Genomic DNA, 8,123 nt, shown 5'->3' on the forward strand with positions numbered 1-8,123 from the left:
TGATCTAACGAGGCTAAGATCAGCTCTGCTAACAGTATTCATGTCAGGGACATGCTGATTAATTTAATATTCTGATTGGATGAGCGGCAGAGCTTTAACGCCTGTTAACTTTTTGGCAAGTTGCTCTGAGAGGGCGATAATGAGATTAACATCAGGAGACTGGATTTGCTTTTCTGCTGTATTTAATTACTACTTTGACACCAAATAGCACCGCAATGGGTTTTCTAGACAGCACCTTATTAATCCGCGTTATGTCACACGCAGGAGCCTACTTTGTAAAACCTGTGGAGAAATGGGGCCTTCACGGCCTGTCCTATGCAAGAAGGGGAGACATGGGCGAAGCAGGTGTAGTCAACAGTACGTGCTTGGCGGTCATCTGGGCTTCTGTGCCTCTTCTTGGGTGTGACGTCACATGGTGCTGAATCCTCACAGTATATCAGTATCCCCGAAACATTTTCACACTTACCACATGAGCTGGTGATTCACTAAAACATTGTAAGGGTGATATGTCTTGCTTACCTCGGGGAGGAATGGACTAGAGTGTAGATGGAGAGGTTAGCCCAAGCTAACTCACGTGCTTTTGTTTTCCTGTAATTAACATTGGGTTTCTACATTGAACATGGCCATGGCAGGTCCTGAAGTCTCTTGTCTTCTCTGCTGTAAGGGCTGAGAATAGCGGTCATCTGGCCTCCCTCATGGAGAGAACGGTGAAGCTAGAGCTATGTGGTTACACGTGACTAACCTGGAAGTATTTTATGGAGAATTGGAAGGCATGTTAAAACGGAGAATTAAGGAAGCCAAAATGAGCTGACCAGGGATGTGTCTGTGCAGATGGTCGCTGTGGCCTGTCCGACAGACACCCATAGGTGGGCAGTTTGTTCTCAGCAGCTCTTTGCTGCCCACAATCTTAATTCGAGAGGCTTATAATTTCTGCTAAGGAGTCTGCTGCCTGTGTTTCTGACAAAATTCAACTTTCTCATAGACAGGGCCTTTTACATAGTGGAGGGGATAAGACGGCACCCTGGGGTATCTTAAGAGCTCTGACCTCATCCAGGAAGTGTCCTTTGACCCAGGGGCTGGAAGCCCCCACCTCTTGTCTTTATTGCAACTGAAGCTGCTTTCAACATAGGAATTTTGAGAGACACAAGCATTTGATTCCAGAAAAGATTATGGGCCTAGCACCTGTCTTCAATTTTAATATTCCTTAAACTCTTTCCAGTACTCAAAAACTCTACTTTCCAAACTTTTATGTTTATAAATCAGTAATATTTATAATATATAATATATATATACATATATATGCAACTTGCAGTTTAGAGGGATTCTATTGTCAACTCTTAAACTCATTCATACCATCTTGCTGATGTGATATATTGATTTTTCAATTAGCAAGGTATTTGGTTTACAGTGCACAGATGTAAACAAAGTATGGTGAAAGGTGATTGAAACATTGTAACTGCTATGAACACAGGTACTTCCTGGTATCTTTACAGCCCCAAGTCTACCTACACACCCACCGTCTATCCATCTCTCCAGTTACTCACCCATCCATCTAGTCAACAACCCCTCTACCTACCCATCTACCCATTCATCCAACTAGTCCCCATCCATCCACCCACCTATACTTCTACACATATCTGTCTTCCTATGTGCCTATCAGTTCCATAATCTACTCTTGATCTACATAGCCATCTATCCATTAATCTAACCAACTCTTCTTATACCCATTCATCTGTCCATCATCAATCCATGCATCTATCCATCATCCTTCAATACATCATTCATTAATCTATTAATCACCTATTTGTCTATCATCCATCAGCACAACCATACATCTGAACAATAATCTTATTATGTGTAAGTTATGTGATGCACAAAGTTAGAAATGTATTGTCTCTTCTTACAAGATCCTGGCATTGCACACTACTGTTTAAAAAGTAAACACCACTGTAAACACTCCAAATAACTCAGTTATTCACAAAAATATCATAGCACCATTTACTGATTAGTTAACATTTTTGGATATAGTGCTTCTTCTTTGCAGGAAGATATAAATTTAACCAAGTTAAAAATTACTCCTTAAAGTATCAAATACTCTGTATAAATGAGACAATGCTGGCTTATGTCATTGACTTTCATGTTATTTCTTTTCAAATGAAAATAATTTTATATTTCAGTGGGATGAACTGATAAACATATTCAGGACAAATTTCTTGGAGAGGTAAACTGATGAAAAATCTTTTATCTGCTAAGATAAAAGTCTTAGAGAGGTCGGGGATACAAAGAGAGGTAAACACTAAGAAGGCAATTTACAGCAATCCTAGCTGAACACAACATCAAATTAAATGGAGAAACTCATAGAAATTCCACTAAAATCATGAGCAAGATAAGGCTGTCTGCTCTCTCCTTATTGTTGTCTTGCTAAACAGCTAATGGAGATCAAGTTGATACAAATTGAAAAGGAAAATGTCAAAGAATGGCTACTGGAAGATAATATGATAATATACATAAGTGACATATGAAAGTATGCATAAGTAATATGATAGTACACATAAGTAACCTCAAAAATCCACCAGGGAACACCTACAGTTGATAAATACCTTTGGCAAAGTAGCTGGATACAAGATTAACTAAAAAAAAATACAGCAGCTCTCCTATATACCAGTGACAAAGGGCTAAGAAAGAAATTAGGGAAAATAATCTTCACAATAGCCACAAATAATATGAGATACTTTGGGATAACTCTAACCAAGCAAGTGAAAGACCTGTATGATAAAAATTTCAAGTTTTTGAAGAAGAAAATTGAAGATGATATCAGAAATGAAAAAGATCTCCCATGCTCATGGATCGGTAGGATTAACATAGTAAAAATGGCAATCCTACTAAAAGTGAGCTACAGATTCAATGCAATACCCATCAGAATTCCAACACAATTCCCTGCAGACATTGAAAGAACAATATACAATTTCATAAAGAGAAACAAAAAAACCCCAGGACATTGAAAAACAATTCTATACAATAAAAAAAACTGCCACTGGTATCACCATCCTTGATTACAAGCAGTACTACAGAGCTGTAGTCATAAAAATCTCATGGTATTAGCCTAAAAACAGACACATTGATCAATGGAACCTAATCAAAAATCCTGATGTAAATCCATACACCTCTGGGTACCTGATTTTTTTTTACAAAGAAATCAGAAACATACAATGGAAAAAAGAAACCATTTTAAAAAAATGGCACTGGTTCAACTGGATGTCAGCATGTAGAAAAATGCAAATAGATCCATATCTATCACCCTGTGTAAAATTCAAGTCCAAGTGAGTCAAAAACCCCAATATAAATCTAGATAACTGGAGTCACTAGGCCACTGGGAGAGGGAAGCCTCAGAAGCCTGGCAGGCTGCGGCCACAGCAGAGGCCTCTGGAAATTGTCTGACCACAAGAGCTTCAGCCTCATCCCCAACGGCAACTGGAGGAGTGACCATCAGAGCAGTGGCCATGTCTGCACCAGGAGCAGTGACCTTCTGAGTTCTGGGCCAGTAGACACCTGAAGGAATGATTACAAAAGGCTCTGTCCTGTTTATACCTGAACTACACCAATTGAAGGAAAAGAGTCATCCTGAAACACAGGCCTCACCTGTTCCAATTGGAGGAAGAGATGGGTAGACAACAGGGTAAGAATACACTCAAAAACATAAAGAGCAACATGGAACCACCAGAAACTAGTAGTTTTACAACAAGAAGACATGAACATCCCAATACAGATAAAGCAAAAGAAAATGACCTTAAAAATGACTTGATGAAAATTATTGAGGCCCTTAAAAATGAAATGAAATATTCCTTTAAAAAAAGTGGAGGAAAATACAAACAAAAAATGGAAGAAATCAATAAATCCCTTCAAAAAAAAAAAAACAAGAAAAATCAGTCAAACAGGTAAAAGAAATGGTTCAGGATTTGCGAAGGGAAACAGAGGCAATAAAGAAAACACAGAGGGAAATCTGGAAATGGAAAATCAGAGTAAACAACCAGGAACTACAGAAGCAAGCACAAATCTGGACAAACTGAACTTGATAGAAGAGAAAGTTGAAAATAGCCTTGAACGCATTGGTACAGAGTACAACTTCCTGAACAGAACAGCAATAGTGCAGGCACTGAGATCAACAATTAATAAATGGAACCTCATGAAACCAAAAGCGTCTGTAAGGCAAAGGATACTGACAGCAGGACAAAGGCAGCCAACAGAATAAGAAAAGGTTTCACCACCTCCTCATCTGACAGAGCGCTAGTATCAAAAATACATAAAGAACTCAAGAAAATAGACAGCAACAAACCAACTTTAAAAATGGGGTACAGATCCAAACTGAGAATCCTCAACAGAGGAAACTCAAATGACTGAGAAATACTTAAAGAAATGTTCAACAGCCTTAGTCATCAGGGAAATGTAAAGGAAAAATATAAAACAAAAAGACGTTGAGATTCCATCTTACACCTGTCAGAATGGCTAAGATAAAAAACCATAGGTGACAGTTCATGCTGGCAAGGACGTGGAACAAGGGGATACTTCTCCACTCCTGGTGGGATGTAAATTGTACAGTCGTTTTGGAAAACAATATGGCGGTGTCTCAGAATATGGGGAATCAATATACAAGACCCAGCTCTACCACTCCTGGGCATGTACTCACAGGACGCTCTATCCTATCACAGAACTAGGTGGAGAAAGCTATGCTGTATGCTTGGAGAAAGAAGGGAGGAGTCAGGAAGCCATGGAGCTGCTGCCAGAGTCAGACATGTCAAAACTTTGCCGGTAAGTCACTGCCACGTGGTGATACACAGATTCATAGAAATGGGTTAAATTAATGTAAGAGTTAGTCAATGAGAAGCTAGAGCTAATGGGCCAAGCAGTGATTTAATTAATACAGTTTCTATGTGATTATTTCAGGTCTAAGCTAGTCAGGCTGCAAGGAACCGACAAGCGGCCCTTCTACTACAATGTCCAACTGAAGAATAGATTTTTTTTAAAATGTGGTACATTTACACAGTGGAGTACTTCTTAGTGGTTAAAAACAATGACATGAAATTTGCCAGTAAATGGATGGAACCAGAAAAAAAAATCATCCTGAGTAAGGTAGGTAACACAGACCCAGAAAGACAAATACAGTATGCATTCACTTATAAGTAGATATTAGCTATAAAGTGACAAATAATTGTGCCAAGGTCCACAGATCCAGAGAGGCTAATTAACAATAAGGGATTAAGAGGGGGATGCAAGCATCTCTTTGGGAAAGGACTATTGGTGGACTATTGGTGGGTAAAATTGGGAACAGGAAGAATCAAGTGTGTATATACCTGATCTTATGGCAGCTTGTTATGCTGTGTTTGATGGATGTCCCTCAGAGGCCTTCTTTTCTCTGAGGGGAAGCAGAGCAGGAGAGGGGATTTGGGGTGGAGGAAGCTGGGGGAGGGGAGAAACTGTGGTTGGGATGTAATATATGAGAGCAGAGCACCATGACAGCAACACAGGCAGGGCAAAGTTTCCTGCCTCATGTGGCCAGAAAACAGAGATAGGGACAGGAAGGGGCAGGGAACAGAATCTGCAAACCTTCCCTATGAATGTAAGAAGCTTAAACGAGGGAAATGAAATGAGAAGTGTATTTAGTCCCCTAGGCCAAGAATTCCATGTGGTTTGATGTCTGATTCCCTGCAGTACACTGGTAAATAGGTGAAAGAGAGGAAAGCTAGAAAGGGGGGAATGATCTGTGGGAAAATGCAGAAAACAGGAATTTGTATCTCAATATATTCATTAAATTTTGAGTAGATCAATTTGACAAAGTCAAGAGTTACTGTGTTAAAATCAAAATGAAGTTAAGGGAAGCATGAGAAAGCATTGCCATAGAATAAGCATTCATACAGAAGGAAAGAGGCTTCTGCTCTCATCCCTGTGTGGAGCAAATGAGCCTCCCCGAGAAAGTCACATCTTCTGGGTCTAAGTCTCTTCACTAATAGGAGGATGCGTTCATGCGAAACTGGTCAGAGCTCACAAAATTCAAGATTCTATGAGTTCAAGAGCGTGTGACATGGCTTATATAGATGGAAAGGGGACTGAAGGAAGTTTGGTGACAAAGAGGGGAAATCGTGGCAGAGACAAGAAACATCAACAAATAGAAGGAGCTGCAAGAATGAGAGAGACAAACATCGCAGATAAACATCATAGCTCACAGAAGTGGTGTTTACAATGCCCCTTTGGGCATGGAAAGCAGACACATTTTCTCACTAGGGGCAGAGGGACCCACCTTTCATATCTGATGTGGAGGAAAAAGGAAGCTGGCCCTGAAGATACTGACAAACCAGAGCCATCATGGGATCTCCTTATCCGGAGGGTGGAGTCAAACGCTTGAAACAACTTGAATAGCAACTTGCTCCTGGCCCTGCTCATCCTCTCACTCTGACACAGTCCCTGTCAACTCTTTCACTGTGGGGAGGGGGTGTGATATAGATGTCCTGTTTGTGACTGAACATCCTAAAGACACCTATTCTCTGTACTTTGAACAGTTGTGTTTCTATGGTAGCCACCCTCTCTTGCACAAAGGAACTTCTCTGATGAGCTCTGAAAGGGACACTAATGTATGTGTATAGTGATATGAATTTAGAGGGGATTTTGATACTATGCCGATTTTAGAAAATAAAAGTAGTAGTTTAACCCCTGGGGCCTATGAGTATCCCAGCCATGAGTTTTGGAGGAGATTTTGCCAGCCATGTGTTTCTTCCTGCTGAATGAAAATTAAATCTTATAGTGGTTGGTTACTCTTACAGCATTCATGCCACTATTCCCCTCATGCGCCTATCTTGCCAACCAGGCCTTAGTGTCAATAACAGACCTTGATGACTTTGCTCTCTCAGCTAGCCACCAGGGAGAAAGATTCCTGATCAGCACCAGTTTTGTTTATCTTTGTCTTATGACTCAGGAATATGGTGTCTTCAGCATGTGGGTCATATCATCAAACTCTGGTGGACAACCAAAAGCCATCACAAGAGCCAGCATTGTTTTGGGAGTCTCTGTGACAACCCTGACCAACAACTTGAGGAAAACCATGCTACACTTGGCATGGGACTCTTCATTTGGCAACCTATATCTTCTGGGATGACTGCTATCACCTGTGTAGACTAACTCCAGTTAGACACACTTTCTCAAGGAATATGAAGCCTGTAAAATAATGGTTTCTATGTGGAATTTTCAAACACTCTTAGTATTAGTTATTCCTCTTTGCCTGTTTCCTACCCTTCCACATTCCTTCCCAATTTAAACCTGCCTGCCATTCCCATTCTCCCTCCATACCTTCTGTTCTACCACTCTCCCCCTTTCCTCTCTAAATCAGTGTGTTCTACTATCCATCTTCCTTAAAATTGTTTTGTCCTCTTCATCGATGGCTCCTTTCTAGTTACTTCTGCAGGTACTTCAATTTAAACACACAAATCTCAAGACTTTATGCTAGGTTCCACCATGGGTGAAAACATGGGACATTTGTCTCTCTGGGTCCAATTATTATTATATATAATACAACATATTTTTTGTTTTATCCATCTACTTGTAAATTTCATGACCAGTTTTTTGGTTTTTTTCTTTTTTCTTTTTTTACAAACAAATACAAGTCTATTATTTTGTTTTCTGTTAGGACATTAACGTTAGATCTTGAGGAAAAGAAATTTTAAAAGGTCATAGTTTAAAGTAATGTATTTGCATGTCATATTGATAAGGGGTGGAATGTTAGAGTTGGCTTTAACCCTCCACTTGACACAGTCTGGAGTCATTTGAGAACCTCCACTGAGCAAACAACTAGATCACATTAACCTGTGGTCATATCTACGGGGAACTGTATTGATTGATAACCGACGTAAGAGGGTCCATACCACTGTGGACAGCACCATTCCCTGGGCAGGTGGTCCTGGGCTGTTTTAGAAAGTTAGCTGCGAATAAGTTTGTGAGCAAGCCAGCAAGCAGTGTTCCCCCGTTGTCTCTGCCTCACGTCCTTGCTTGAGGTCTTTCCCTTGATGCTGGTCTGTAACCCAGAAGCTGAAATGAACTGTTCTCCCCTCAGTTGTTTTTTGTTATGGTTTAAATTCAAC

This window comes from Arvicola amphibius, chromosome 2, assembly GCF_903992535.2.
Source record: "Arvicola amphibius chromosome 2, mArvAmp1.2, whole genome shotgun sequence".
NCBI classification, from domain to species: Eukaryota; Metazoa; Chordata; class Mammalia; order Rodentia; family Cricetidae; genus Arvicola; species Arvicola amphibius.